The 16,137-nt window shown below is 37.1% G+C and overlaps 1 pseudogene; it reads left to right on the top strand.

Moving 5' to 3' along the window:
• Nucleotides 1-6,632: 6,632 nt before the first annotated feature.
• Nucleotides 6,633-16,137, top strand: part of LOC122102286 — a 141,069-nt pseudogene continuing 131,564 nt past the window's right edge.

Raw genomic sequence — 16,137 nt, forward strand, 5'->3', positions numbered from 1 at the left:
ACTGCATCATCTATACCATCAAAGTTCTAACTTGGGCCTCTGAAATATTTCTTAGGAAGCTTAAACAGTACCTTGTTCTTCCTCTGCCTTGGAAAACACTGCTTAATGAAGATATTTGCTCTTTGCTTTTGAAAGTACTAGGACTGGAGAAGGAAGAAAAAATGTTCTTTGTTCTGCTAAGTTTGCTAGAGAAATTCCAAGCAAATTTTAGCCTGAGTATAAAAACATACTGATTTATTGAGAATACTGACGTAAGGAAAATCAGTACCAATAGTTGTGGTTGTCTTTTACTTTTCCCTACTTCTTCTATTTCTATTTTGTTCAAGAAAAACACTTATCATCTTTCACAGATTTTCCCCAACTCAGCTCTTTACTTAATATGAATAATTAAAACCATGCAACTAAAAACATCAGAAAGCATTCAGTTGAGCTAATTTATTTTAATTAAAATTTGATTCACGGGATTCAAGCTAGCCTCACTTGGCAAAAATATGCAGCCAACATCAGAAGCTGCTTTGAGAGCTAGAGAAAGTCAGTCAGTATTTCCAAGTTCCACCCAAGGTTTAAGATCAGTAAAGTGACCTTAGGGAAATAAATAGTAATTATGATATATAGCTACTAATATGTATTTCAGTGTTTGGTCTGGTGGGACTATAATCTCCTCTGGGCTTCTAGGTTTAGAGATGTTGGCTATTCTAGACAAACCATTCATAAATATCTAAAGATGCACGTGTAAACTGGCTGGTGGCTCATGCCTATAATGCTAGCTAACGTAAGAGACTGATATCAGGGCCTATAATGCTAGCCAACTTAAGAGAATGATATCAGGAGGATCACAGGTTGAGGCAAAAAGTTCACAAGGTTGCATCTCAATCAATAGTTAATCATGGTAGTATTGGAATACCATCTCAGTTACATAGGAAACGGAAAGTGAGAAGTTCAAGGTCCCAGGAAGCCCCAGACAAAGACAAAACCAAAACCAAAAACATTGTGAGACCCTTTCTCTATACATGGAAACTAGGCAGAGTGTTGGCATACTTGTCATCTCAGCTATATGGGAAATAAAAACAAGAGGATCAAAGTCAAGACTGGTCTTGGCAAAAGTAAGACCTTATCTCAAAATTAACCACAGCAAAAAGGTGGAAGCCTGGCTCAAGTGGTAGAGCACCAGCTAGCAAGTGTGAGGCCTTTAGTTTAAGCACCATTACTGCTAAATTAATTAATTAATTAATTTATCGATAATTAATTAAATTAATTAAAATTAAATGCATATTACAATGTTTAAGTCTTGAGTTCCAATTAAGGTGCTCAGAACCAACAATGGAATATCTGCTTCAAATAAAAATGAAAACTCATTTTATAATTATAATGAGATATTTAAAAAACCTCTGCAGTAATTATATATTGATGCATTTTAACTTTGTGGGCACTGGTTAGTATTTATTTGATGAATCTCTCTTTCTCTTTCTCTATGTGTGTATCTATCTATCTATCTATATTTAAATGTTACATTTTCCATTGGCACAACAAATATGTGGATATTGTATTGCATAATATCTGCTAATATTATATATTAAAAGATTTTTTTTTCAACTTAAACATTCAACGTTTCTGTGTGTGTGTGTGTGATTTATACCTAATTCAAAGTTGTTTGAGTTTTTTCAATACATTTTTTATTGTAAAAATACAGTACAGAGAGGTTACAGTTACATGAGCGAAGTAATGAGCACATTTCCTATCGAGCATTGTCACCTCCTTTGTTTTTCTCCTGCCATCCCATCCCTCCAGCCTCACAGCTACACTCTCCCCTGCCAAATTGTAAAGTTCATTTTTCAACATAGTGTCATGTACATCTCACTGTTACAATGGGTCAACCTGTATCCCTATTTAAGCATTTTGTTTTTTCCCTTTCCCTCCCCAAATTAGAGAAGTGTATATGCAAACTTCAGGGCACCAATATCAAATACAGTGAAAACAGGGCTAATTCAAACATTTTTATGAGTTCCTAAAGTAGTGGAAACTCTCTGCATAGTGCTGTGCTTACTCTTTCTTACTGATGGGCCTCAGTCTTAGAACTGAGTAGATCTTTTTTTTTTGGGGGGGGGTTGATTTTTTTGTTTTTGGTTGGCCATGGGGCCTGAACTCTGAGCCTGTGCACTATTCCTCAGCTCTTCAGCTCAAGGGCAGTGCTGTACCACTTGAGCCACAGCACCATTTCTGGCTTTTTCTGCTTATGTGGTGCTGAGGAATCGAACCCAGGGCCTCATGCATGCAAGGCAAGCACTCTACCACTGAGCCACCTTCCCAGCCCCCTGAGTGGAAGTTTCATTTTATTACTATTAGTACTACTACCACTTATTATTAACTGCTGTTGCTGCTGCTGCTGCTACTACCATTATTACTATTTTACAGTGCTAAGAATTGAACTCAGGTCTGATCCATGCCTCCAGTTTTAGTTTGTGTTTGAAGTAAGGGCATGTACTCAACTTGGCCCTGCCTGGCCTCAAACTCTCTCTGTCTCTGTCTCTTTATTTCTCTTGTCTCTGTCTCTCTCTCCGTTATCTCTGTCTTCCTTCCTGCCCCCCTAAATACACATGTACCACATCACAACACATCAATGAATCATATTTTTTAAATAACTCTCAGATCCCCATCACTTCTCTTTATCTCAAGATAAAAATGAAATAAACAATATCTAGTCACTTAAAAATCTTCATGAATGTATAGCAGAGGGAATCGGAAAGAGGAATTACCATACCCCTGCAGACTGTTAGCCAACTGATTTGTGGTTCTCTAACAGGAGCTAGTTAACAAAAGCACGTCTGCTTCACCTGGCCTAGGCCAGATGCTCAGGAAGCAGGTGAGGCAGGCCAGCTTCAGCAGTGCTGCTTGTGGTGAGCACAGCTGGGCCCTCCCTCTCAAAGACAATGCATTTTCCATTTTTCAGCATAGCTTGTTCTAATGAGGAGTTACAGTTTCATACAGACTTGACTTATATCCTTAGAAATCTTTCCTATAGTGGGAAGCCACTGGCTCACACCTGTAATCCTAGCTACTCAGGAGGCTAATATCTGAGGATCACAGTTCAAAGCCAGCCAGGGCAAGAAAGTCCAAGGCACTCTTATCTCCAATTAACCACCAGAAAACTGGAAATGGAACTGTGGCTCAAGTGGGTGAGTACTGGCCTTGAGTTGAAGAGCTGAGGGACAGCACGTAGGCCCAGAATTCAAACCCTATGACCGACAAAAACAAGAAAAAGAAAAGAAAAGAATTTTTTCTTATTATATGGTTATCACAGTAATAAGGATATCATGATAGAAACTCTTGTGGCCAATGGGGACAGAGGAAGGATAGAAATTCAGCAATCCTCTCGGCCACACACTCATTTCTGCTTCCATACTACCATACCAGTTGACATTTGTAATATCTGGTCACTGGCCCTTGAGTCCATTTTGTCAGTGATCTGCTTATCACTTAATGCTTATATTCTGAGTTCTTGAGTCCACTTGCTCTTCTGTTCAATTCCAACAGGCTTGACCCTGGCCATAACTAAGGGAAAGACATACACAGAATCATGAACCACTTCAACCATTCTTTGTAGTAGAGCTATGGTAAGAAATACAAACATAAATCCATTAAGCCTACCAAGTCATAAGTGTAGTGATGGCATTTTGCTGTTTTTCTTCAATTATTAGGTTAAAGTATTGAGTTGGGATTATATTGAAATATGTCTTCTTAGCCCCTAGCTCAGTGTTGGAAACTCAGTCAGGACTCAGTCAATATGTTGAATGGTAGATTTGTTTCCTTTCTTTTCTCGTTTTGGTCATTGTACCAGAATGATTTCCTGTCCAGAGACTGGGCTGTCTTAGTTCTGATGTTTTAGTACACTGACCTTTGACAATTACTCCCTGGCTGTAGTTTTGCAGTCGCCTCTTAGGTTCAGAATCTCACTGGAAAACTCACTGTTTAGCACCATTGGACTTGTAAAGAATGTGTTTTGTATTTGGGTTAAAGGTTCAACAATTTCATTCTTGGGTTAATTTAACACTTTAAGTGCATTCGGTTCGTTCATAATTTCCAGAATATCCTGGGCAGTCTCCAATATTTGCTCAAGTACATCCAAACTACACACTTCAGAAAGCAATTTGGGAGTGAGAAAATTTGTAATATTTCCTTTCTAAAAGTATTGGCAAATAGTAATTTATTTTAGTCTCTCTGCTGGCCATTCTGTTCCATTAATATGTTCTGTATATTAGAGAAAAAAATCAGATAGTGGTTGTTTTCTGCATTTAAAGATACACCAGAATACAGATTTTTATCTTCAGTTTATACTAGCTACATTTTAGTGTGCAAATGTATTTTGTAACTTTGACTATGTTTTTATTTTTGAAGAAAGGAAAAATAAATCTTCCCAAGGAATTCATTGTGACTTAGCTAGCTAAAAATATCTTGAGATTTTGAATCCCAAGATTCTAATTAGTTGTTTTGAAAAAACCCCCTAGATTTCTCATAAATTTAATGAATTTTTATGAAATTTAATTGAAAATTTCCAAATTTTCTCTCATGTATCAAAAATGCTTATTTATAGGGGAGATGTATTAATATAGTAATGAATTCAACAAGATATTATGTTTGATGATCTATATGTATATGTGTGCATATATATATATGTGCACATGTGTATATATACTTATATATACAATATGCAAGTAAAATTGCAGAGTTTAAATCAAACTTGCTTGGTAATTAATGTTCCTTATTGCTTTGAACCTAGAAGACATGAACTAAGTAAGAGATTGGGTCAACTTTAATGAAAGTGTGTACTGACACAAAAACTGAACAGTTCACACGAGGAACTAATGTAATCTTGGGCCTCATTATACAATAGCAGGGTGTGGTGACATATGCCTATATTCCTAGCTACATGGTAGGTGTGGATAGGAGGATCACAGTCAGAGGTAGTCTCTGTAGGAGGACAGGGCATTGGGCAAGACAAAAAGACCTAGCTAAAAAAATATAACAAAAACGAAATTGGCTGAGGGCACAACTTATGTGATAGAATTTATGCCTAGCAGAGACACTTTTTCTGAATTCAGTCACCATTACCGCCAAAACAAAACAATCATAGAATCAAACCACATTTTATCATCTCTATCATCTATCTATCTGTCTATCTATTATCTATCTATCTATCTCTATCTATCTATCTATCTATCTATCTATCTATCTATCTATCTATCTATCTATCTATCTATCTATCTATCTATCTATCTATCTATCTATCTATCTATCTATCTATCTATCTATCTATCTATCTATCTATCTACCTAGCTAGCTAACTTAAAAAGGAATAGTCAGGCCCTGGTGGCTCAGGCCTATAATCCTAGCTACTCAGAAGGCTGAAATCTGAAGATTAAGATTTGAAGCCAGCCTAGTCAGGAAAGACCCTGAAACTCTTATCTCCAATTAACCACCAAATACCCAGAAGTGGAACTGTGGCTCAAGTGGCATAGTGTTTGCCTCAAGCAAAAAAAGCTCATGGACAGTGCCTAAGCTCTGAGTTCAAGCCCCAGTACTGGCAAAAAATAAATTAAAAAAAAGGGAGATCTCTATATTGTTCCATAGTATGTTATAATATGCTCTACTAAATGACTAGTCTGAAAGCAAGACAAAATAGCCAGAGAAAGATCATTTAAATATTTATATGAAATTATATATATATCTACAAAAAATGGTTCAGTAAGTAGAATTTAGGAGGCTTCCATTTTCATTTCAGTATAAAAGATTGTTCCAAAATAGTGGTTAGTTAGTAAGCTCTGTGTTAAAAAAAAAAAAAAAAAAAGATATTAAATAAAATGTAGAATGTGAGAAATCCCATCAGGTTAGAAGTTAAAATAAATTCCCAATTTTCCCCTCTAATAAAATATGGCTCTATTACTGTTGTTTTTACATTCGTTATCCTTATTTTTCTTGTTTCCACAGTTAGAGAAATGAGTGTTGTAATCACTTTCAAAGTCATTGAAAGAATTCTCCTCCTCCCCACAACACATGATTCTATACCTTCAATATTGAGTTAGGAGTGAAATACTAGCTTAGTGAGTTAACAAAATATCATAAAATGTGTTTTTAAGTATACCATCTACTGAAGGAAGAATGATAGGCTTCATTCTGGACTAAGGTGAGTATCAAATAGTCCTAAAACAAAAATGTATTCCTTACTCAGGTCAGTAAAACCAGGGCTTACTTAATTTCCATCTTTAGAACCCCAGCAAATGTCTTAGATCTTTGTATTATTGTTATGTTATTACAAACGAGATAGCTTAGAAATTAAGAAAAAACTTTTCTCATAGTTCTTGAGGCTGAACAGTCTAAACAAGTTTAACTTCAAGGTGTTGGTAGAGCTAGTATTTGGTAATGAACCCCTTCTGACTGTGTTCTCTCAAGGCAGAAAACATAAGGGGAATCTTCTCAAGCCTTTTTTATAAGGACACTGTTAAAAATCTACTACTGTGAAAAATACCTGAAAAAATATGAACTTAAAAGGAAAAATGATATACTTTGGCTCACTCTTCCAGAGGTTTCAAGCTATGGTTACTTGGCCCCATCATGTTACATCATGGTTGAAGAACATCATGACTGAAATGAAGATAGAAGACTGTTCACATCATGATGACCAAGAAGCAGACAGGAAAAGGAAGAAGGGCCCAGGTCCCAATATTCCCTTTAAGGACACACCCACAGTGACCTCATCTACTCCCAGTAAGCTTTATCTTCTAAAGTTTGTACGCCTCCTAGTACCATATGCTGCTGAGGTAAGCCTTTAGCACATGGCCCTTGGTGAATAATTAATATACAAATGATAGCAGATTCCTGAGAAATCTGCTTTCAGAGCCTAATCATTTCCCAAAGTGTTCACCTACTAATTCCACCAATATGCAGGCTAGGAGTTTCAACATATGAATTTGGGAAGCACAGAGATGTTTAAACCATAGAATATGCCCATTCATTCACACAGTCATCAGCAAAATACTTACTGAGTACATACTAGGTTTAAATGTCCTTGTTAAAGATCTGAATGTCTTTGTTAAAGGATCTCAGTACCAATCAAGGGAATCTTTGACTGAAATCCTTTTTATTTTTTATACTACTGGGGCTTGAACTCAGGGATATCTAACACATTCCAGCCCTTTTTGCATTAGTTATTTTTGCAGTATTTTAATTAAAAAAATTAAATTGTTATTTTAAAGGTGATATACAGAGGGGTGGCAGTTACATAAATCAGATAAACAGTACATTACTTTTTAACAGTATCCTCTTTTCTTCACTCTGTCCCAGTTTTTCTCTCCCATGCCCACCCATGACTTGTATAGTTCTTTTTTAACCTAGTGTCTAGTAAGTACCATTGCTGCATTTGTTCACCCTTTGTTCCTCCCCTTGCTCTCCCAAACACATATCAGTGATCCAACAGAACAAAAAATATCAACAGCAAAAAAAGAAAAACAAATCTTGTTTTCATTAGTTACTCTAAAAGAGTCACATTTGATAATTGAAGACAGTACATCACTAGCATTGATCCTTACATAAATTTCACTTTTTCTTTGTAATTTGACACACTGAATGAAATGCTTGTTGCCAGGTACACATTTTAACACAAAGAAGTCTGCAGGAATGTGTTCCCAGTATGTAGATCTTTCCCTTCAAGAAATTCTTCCCCATAGCAACTTGTGGATTGCCTTTCACATAGTAGGCCCTCAATAGCATTGATGAGAGGCACATACAGCAAGTTAGCAGGGAAGAGTGGTTCAGCTTCAGAACCAGGGTAAGATACAGATGGCTTGGCAGATGGCATGTAAGGCCAGGCAATGTCTTCCTAGGGAGTCTAAAATTATTTGCAGAAAACCATTGCATCACCACTGTGACCAGCTTGAGCACTCCTGTGACTCTGAGCAGACACATTAGCTAGCAACAGAAAGATTAATAAGGGAGAGTTCAACATCCTGACCCCTGTGACAAACAGACGTCTACAGAAGAAGGAATGGCCTGGGGATACCATCACAGGTCAGTGAAAGACATAACTTAAGTTGAACCACACCAGGGCCAAGCACACAAAAAATGATGCAGCATTTATTTTCCTCTTTAGATCTTTTGGGATACAATATTGAAAACACTAAAGCAATCAACAAGTAAGAAAGAGTAATTATAAATGCTCTAAAGTCATAGGAACATACCAGCAAGCAAATTCAAGGTCTACTGAGAACTCCTTCATTGAGGTCACATTGTTTTATCATTCAAAGATATGCAGCAACTTTGACAAAGTAGGTATTTAGTATTTCCTGATTGACGTGTCTCCATGCAGAGGGAATGCATTTGCAATTTTAAACCCCCAAATCTTTATTTCATCTGCAAAGAAAACCTCACATGGCATATTTCTTTGTACTGAGCTTTTGCCCAAATGGTCTCTTCCTTTCTATCAACCCAAATCTTTAATGTGAGACCTCCCCAGTGCTAATCTCTGTTGAAATCTGCCTCTCAGGGAGTCCCATCTGTGAGCTGGCAGCAATAGTTAGTGGTTCGTGAGCCTACAGCAGCAATGGAACCTGAAGCTGGATCACACAGCTCCATGACAGACAATGTGGCCTCCTTCACAGGTGGTAGGCAGGCATAGACCCAAAATAGCAAAACAATAGGCATGAAATAATAGTATGGTTAAGATTTTCACCAGCGGAAAATAAGAACAGCACATAGCAAAAGTGTACAAAAATGAGCTGGGCACCACTGGCTCACGCCTGTAATCTTAGCTACTCAGGAGGTTGAAATTTGAGTATTGTAGTTCAAAGCCAGCCAGGCAGGAAAGTCTGTGAGACTCTTATCTACAATTAACCACCACAAAATGGGAAGTGGCACTGTGAAGAGCTCAGGGACAATGCTCAGGCCCAGAGTTAAAGACCCATGACCCCCCCCCCAAAAAAAAAGGTGTACGAAAATGTACTAGCTCATATAATATACTGTTGTTTGAGAAATACAAGCCACTAACAGGTTGATCTATAACATAGTCTCAACCAGGATCATGCTTGGCCTGATAAGAAAGATAAGGAAGACCATAATTCCAAACTGCAGCAAGGCTAGCTAACATATACCCTGAGAAGTTCAAGTTCGGAATATACTATTATTTTTCACAATAGTGGGGCTTGAACTCAGGGATATCTACCACTTGGAGTATATTCCAGCCCTTTTTGCATATTCTTATTTTTGTAGTGTTTTAATATTTAAATTTTTAATTGTTATTATGAAGGTGATGTACTGAAGAGAAATTGGGCAGTTGTATATGGTTCTGGATTTGTCGTATTAATCAGGTTGGGTAAGACATAGATTGGATGAAGAAGTGTTTATTTGCAATATTCACTTAGATACTGATTTTAACATCTTAACAAGAATTGAAGAGATCAATAAAACTAAACTAATGGATGGACGATTTTCATAAAAGGAAGAGATTGGCTGAGTAAAAAAAAAGGTAAGTATAAAATATCTTTGTACAACCAGAAGAAAGCAGAAATGTAGTTTCATAATCAGTCAAATAAGACCAGTAATCTTGCCACAAGACACCAGTGTTCTAGCTTGTATCTTCAGTGTCACTAACACTGAATAATTGTTTTGGAATTATCTCCAGTCCTGTGTTTGTACATCCTGTACTGCTATTGCTGCTGCTGTTGCTCTTACAACAAACAATTCTCCCAGTGCCCTGATTCTTTATAACATTAGCTTCAGACTCCAAATCCTTGGCAAATGCATTTGATTAACGGAGGCTAGATCATACCTCTCAAAAAAACAAGCTATTTGGCTTTTGGTCTTCTTTGCTTTTAGTAGAATACTCTCTTTCCTAAAAGAGACTAGGCCCAGAAAACTTTCCAGCTATAAAAAGATTGACAGATTATTCGAGGAATAAAGACTAATATCCACTAAATAGATTTCTCTGTTTTTATCATGTTTCTATGAAATTATAGTATATGCTCCTCTTCTTCAGGAATCCATTTGTTTTGTAGGATTTGGGATAATTTACTCCTTAATCTTCAACATGATATCCCAAGAGCTGAAATTTTAACATGTTCCAAAGAATAACAAAGCAGAGAATCAAATAAAGCCAAGTGCTGGTAGCTCACACCTGTAATCCTAGCTACTCAGGAGTTTGCGATCTGAGGAGGTTCAAAGCCACACTGGGCAGGAAAGTCTGTGAAACTCTTATCTCCAATAAACCACCAGAAAGCCTGAAGTGGCACTGTGACTCAAGTGGTAGAGCACTAGCCTTCCTTGAGCTGAAGAGCTGAGGGACAGTGCCCAGGCCTAGAGTTCAAGCCCTACGAGCGACAATAAAAACATAAAAGAAAAGCAAATGAATTTCAATTTTTTTAAATAGAGAAATTTGTACAAGGTAAACTCTAAGTGAAAATAAAACACGCTTGTTGGTGTCAGAGAACTATTTAAGTTTCATTGCCTATAGTCCCCAATAGTTCCACAGAGTTGGAAACTGATACTCTCTATTGTATAATGAAAATAAATTATGGAAAGACTTGTATCAGAGCCATCAGCAAATTAATAAAACTGAAAAAATACTTTGAAGATATTAGAATCTGAACTCAAGGTCTTTCATAAAAGAGTGAGTCATAGTGAACGAAAAAAAAAATTACATTTTCTGACAACTTCAAGCGAAGTATTTAAATACTGCTTGGGCTATGGCCTTCCTTTCACTCATAGATCATATTAAATGTGAAGTCACAAAAACGTGAATACCCAGACAGCAAGAGCAGGTTCTCTTATTGTACATGGATCATACCATTATTGGCTCAAAGAAAGTTGCCACAGATCTGTCTAAAGACTCCATCTGAGTTCACCATCCTATTTATGGCATAGCTGTTAGCAAAGGCTGGATGGAATAAGGGATAATTCCCATGTAGAAATATGAAGTGAATATCTGGGTATTGGACAAATTCAAAAAAACATTATGATGTCATTCAGAATAGTGTAGTATGCTCTATGTGATAGGCCTAAAATGCAGGTTCCAGCATCAATTAGAAATTATACAGGTTAATGCACATACCACCATTTCTGCTCATGGAAACTAGAGTCCTTAGGATCATTCTTCTAAGGCCTAGACTAGAAGCCTTCACACTGGGGTATCTTCAAGTTTCTCTCTCCTTCTGTTCCTCCTTTCTCCCTCATCTTCCCTCTTTCCCTCCATCCCTTCCTTCCTTTTGAGTATAGGGAAAATCAACCACTAACAGAAAAGTATAGGACTATAATGAACCTATAGAATTAGTTTCCTTAATTTAGTAATGACTAATTTGTGGTCAATTTCACCCTTCTCCTTTCACTTTGAAGTTAACATCTCACCACACAGTTAGCTCTGCAAGTATTCCAATAAATGCCTCTGGAATATAAAACTTTTAAAAGGTAATCACAATGCCAAGTAAAACAAGTAAAAGCAATGCTTTTAAGTTCACCCTTCATTTTGATCTTTATCCTCCTCCCCTCTTGTAACTTATTTGCCGAAGAAATCAGGTCATTTGTCCTGCTGAGTTTCCCAGTGCTGGGAGCTGTGAATTTTGTAGAACAACAAAATAATACTATATGAGGTGAGAGTGTTCACAGCCTTCTGGTCCTGGATCCTTAGAGAAATCAAACTGCCAAACCACTTTTTTAGAATTTTGTGCCACTGAATCTGGACAACAAGAAAGACACAGGATGAAGATTAACCTAACATTGACAAGATATACTTGCCTCTGTATGGTGAAGAGAGATGGAAGTTGAAAAACAGAAGAAAGAAAACTAAAGAAGGACTTCAAGACGCTTAGACTGTATCTGTGAGCAGCTGCAGACTGGGCGAGAGTTTTGGAGAGCAGCCAGCATTTCTGTGGATAACATTGAAATAGAAAGAGGCTTCTTTAATTTCTGGCTGTAACTTGAAAACATACTAATTTTGCCCTATTTGACATTTTGAGATACCAAAGAAATACTGGAAAAAATTAAGTATTATTTAATTTGTGATTAAAAATAATCAGACAACAGAATCTGGACCTCATGGAGTCCTAATGATTTTTCTTAAGTTAGTTTGTTTAGGGTCCTTCATGCTGAGGGATGCCCCAGAACTGTGTCCTTTTTAATTAGCTCTGCATCCAGAAAATTCTATGTACATGTCTGGATGTTGAAGCTTGATATTTAATCTCTCCTTCTAACTCCACCCAACCTAGAAGGGCCCCATATCACTTGGCATGCTTTTGGTTGCAAATCATATAATTTAACACACGGTTATAAAAATAAGGCAAATTCATAACCTTATATAACAAGAAATTCTGAGGTAAGACAAGTTGCTTACATAACTTCAGTCAGTTTTGTCTTCAACAGCTAAGTTCTGCTCTCTCCAGGAACCCATCATGGTCTTCAGATGGTGCAATTGTGTCAACTATGCCATTCACTAGACAATACCCCAGAGATCAGTACAGTATCAGGACAGTATCAGAACAGAGATCAGGAACAGTATCTTTCTTTTTTTCTTTTTATTTGCAGGTCGTGGAGCCTGAACTGGGGGCCTGGGCGCTGTCCCTCAGCTCTTCAGCAAGGCGAGTGCCCTACCACTTGAGCCACAGCAGTACTTCTGGCTTTTTCTGCTTATGTGGTGCTGAGGAATCGAACCCAGGGCCTCATGCATGCAAGGCAAGCGCTCTACCACTGAGCCACCTTCCGGTATATCTTTCTTGTTTCCCTTTAAAAGCAAATACCATTTTTCCAAAAAGTATGGTTCATTTACCACTCTCCTGCCTGTCTCATTCTTGAGAGTTAGATGCCAAGATTCCTTAGAATTTCCATGATCTCACTGGCTGGAACTAATCAAGACCCACTGGCAGAAGGCTGGGGACCCTGACATCTTCTGGAGAAGAGAGCCATGTGAAGAGAGGACATCTGCATCTGAGCATACATTTTCCATCGAAGAGGGAAACATGGAGTCTTAGCTTGCTTGGACATCCAATAGTCTCTGCTGGCATTAAAACAACAACAACAACAACAACAACAACAAAATGTATACAGAAAGGTAGGTGTAAAGAGGAGAAAACTTTTAGAAAATTATTCACTAATTTGAATCTTCGAGAATTTCAACTAGCCAATCAGATGATAACATAGATTTAACATTTTTTTCCTTTTTATCAGCTGCAAGTAATATCTTATAGTTTTTAAACTGAATAAAAAATTTTCCAAAGGTCACAAAAAAAAGAAAATTATTGGTATCATCCTTCTTCCCAAACTACTGCTTCTAGACACCTTTCAGATTCTCTCTACATATCTGGACAGTTGCATTTATGAAGTTAAGACACATTTTTCATGGAAATGAAGGGTTTGAAAGACTTAGGAAATGGCTAGCTGCCTTCCTCTTCCTCCTCCGCCTTCCTCCTCCTCCTTCTCCACCTCTTCCAACTTCCCCTTTCCTCTTTCTTCTTCATCCTCTCCATTCTCTCCTCTCCTCTTTGCTTCCCCCTCCAGTACTTTGAGATATAAGACCAGGGAAGCTATGATTTAGGCTGGAAGTTGTGAAGTTTCTGCTTGGTCAATTACTTTCATTCTGAGACTCAAAAGGGCCAGTGATGAACCCAGAGTAGAGAAAGCAAATTCAGATGGACAGTGGGTGAAAGAAGTCCTTTGTGTTACACAGTCATGTTCAGCATATGGGTATTTAAGAGTAGAGAGCCTGATAGGAAATGGAACCGGTTCGTTTGAATGGATATTTATTTTGTTTTATCTCTTGGAAACTTAGCATCATGACTCATGGCAGGAGAGTTTAGAAAACTAGTAAGGAAAGAGGATGAATTGACCTTCAGAGCTCAAGTGACATGAGGACTTGTTCAAAAAGGTAGGCAAAGGAAAAGAAAGTTAGCAAATGGGCTTTAACATAAATGCCACGGGATTCTAGAGACAAAATGTATTTTTGATTCATTCAACAAAGTTCTCATCTCACCAGTTCACTCCTTCTTCTGTAGCACTGCTTAGTTTGGTTTGCCTAGACAGAATATGAATAATTTCTCCTATAAACTAGGGAGACATATGAATACCCCTTATTTTTTTCTTCATATAATATTCATGATCTCTTTGATCTTGAATGAATCATATGAATTGAGGCCTAGTTTTATTTTCTATCTCTAATGAAGTATTTAGGCATATATCTTTTCTATTTTCTTTTTGGGGGGGGGAGGGAGGGTCCGGTCGTGGGGCCTGAACTCTGCACCTGGGTGCTGTCCCTCAACTCTTCAGCTCAAGGCTAGCGCTCTACCACTTGAGCCACAGTGCCACTTCTGGCTTTTTTCTTTTTGCTTATGTGGTGCTAAGGAATCAAATCCAAGGCCTCATGCATGCAAGGTAAGCGCTCTACCACTGAGCCACCTTCCCAGCCCATATCTTTTCTATTTTCTTATGCTTCAGGCTTTCTTACCATGTTCATCCACTCCCTTTCATTTAGATACAGTTTACATATTACATATCACATGTCTCCTACTGATGTTTTCAGTCAAGTTTTGCTTCTATCATCAAATCTTAAAACCATCTGCTAGGTGAACCTGTTTATCCACATATCTCACAAAATTCTCACGTTCACCTTTTATCTTTCCTTTGCCCTATGCTCAACCCTTCTCACATAATCAAAATATAATCCCCTTTTTGACTCATTTCTAGCTAGGTTCTTTGAATGTGCATCTGCAAAAATCAGGGATTATTCTCTTTGATTGTTTAGTAAATGTCTACAGTCTTGACTTACTTGAGTGGTTTATTTTTTTGCTTCTGTCTCTTTTTTATTTTAAGATTTATTTTATTTTTTATTTTAATTTTCTTGTCAATGTGTTATACAGAGGGGTTACAGTTAAGTAAGGTAGGGAGTTCAATTAGCATGGATTAAGAAAAAAAACTATACCTTACCAGCAATGGCTTTAATGATAAATGTGGTCATGCCAGATATATAAAGTAAATGTAACTGGTAAAATGACATGATGAAACAATGCTGTTTTTATCAAGACAACAGGCCTAGGTAGTAGGCTCTGTGAAATCCTTTGTGAAAGGTTTAAAATGACATAAATTAGAGACACAGATGGAGAGTGCAGTGGCTCATTTGTATTAACCTGGAAAATATCTAAACATGAGGAGAAAGAAACCTTGAATTGAATAATTAGCTTTCAGGGAATCCATCTACTTTCTCATCTGGACAAATATTTCATGATATGCTATAAAGGTCAGCATTCTGTTATTTCTGAGCATAAAAATTTCCTACACTGTAATATCTTTATAAAGGTGATTTATGGAAGAATGCCTAAATTAGGATTTCTGAAAAATGTTCCCACAATATGGATTAGTGCTAAATATATGATAAACCAAAATAAAATTAGTTACTTGGGCTAAAAGTTATGAATGTTTATTATGAGTTCCTCAAAGGCCCTCCTTTGATGATTATAAATGAACCACTAAGGGATGGATCAATCCATGAGCTCCATCTATAAAGGGGAAAATTTTTTTTATAAGTTCCACAAAATGACAATAGAGCTATGAGAATTCAAATAATTCTTTCAGCAGGAGCAAAGGTGTTTCCATGAAAAAGAAATCACTTGATCTGCGTGTCAATGCTGAGTTCCGCTGGCAGAATAAGACATCCAACAATACACAGAAGTGATCACTGAAACTGTGGGAATGAAAGCCAATGAGTCTGACTCTGCTCAGGGAAAGTAGCTGCAGGAGGGGCAAGGAAGCCAGCAAAGAATCAATCATTGACTAAGGTAGATCAAAAATGATTGTCTCAAGTAGTCTAAAAAACACACAAATGATGAAAATGATTTTTGCATAAACCACCTTTGCTATAAGAAAAAGGTGAATTTTAAAATGAGATCTTACAATTGGGAACACAGACAATCATGGCAATTAATAATGTACCTCCAACAAATGCAGTTGGAGTTACTGTTATCAAACCATTACTTGGTTCTTACTACCTTCAAAAATACAGAAAGAATAAACTTATTAAAACATTTGTTTTGAAAACTGTTTACTTAAATAATAAAAGATCTAGAATTAAAAAGGTCAAAAATATCCAAAGTTTGTTGGAGTTCTCAGCTTGCCTGG

This window comes from Dipodomys spectabilis, unplaced genomic scaffold (genome assembly GCF_019054845.1).
Source record: "Dipodomys spectabilis isolate Male_0828 unplaced genomic scaffold, ASM1905484v1 ptg000783l, whole genome shotgun sequence".
Lineage (NCBI taxonomy): Eukaryota > Metazoa > Chordata > Mammalia > Rodentia > Heteromyidae > Dipodomys > Dipodomys spectabilis.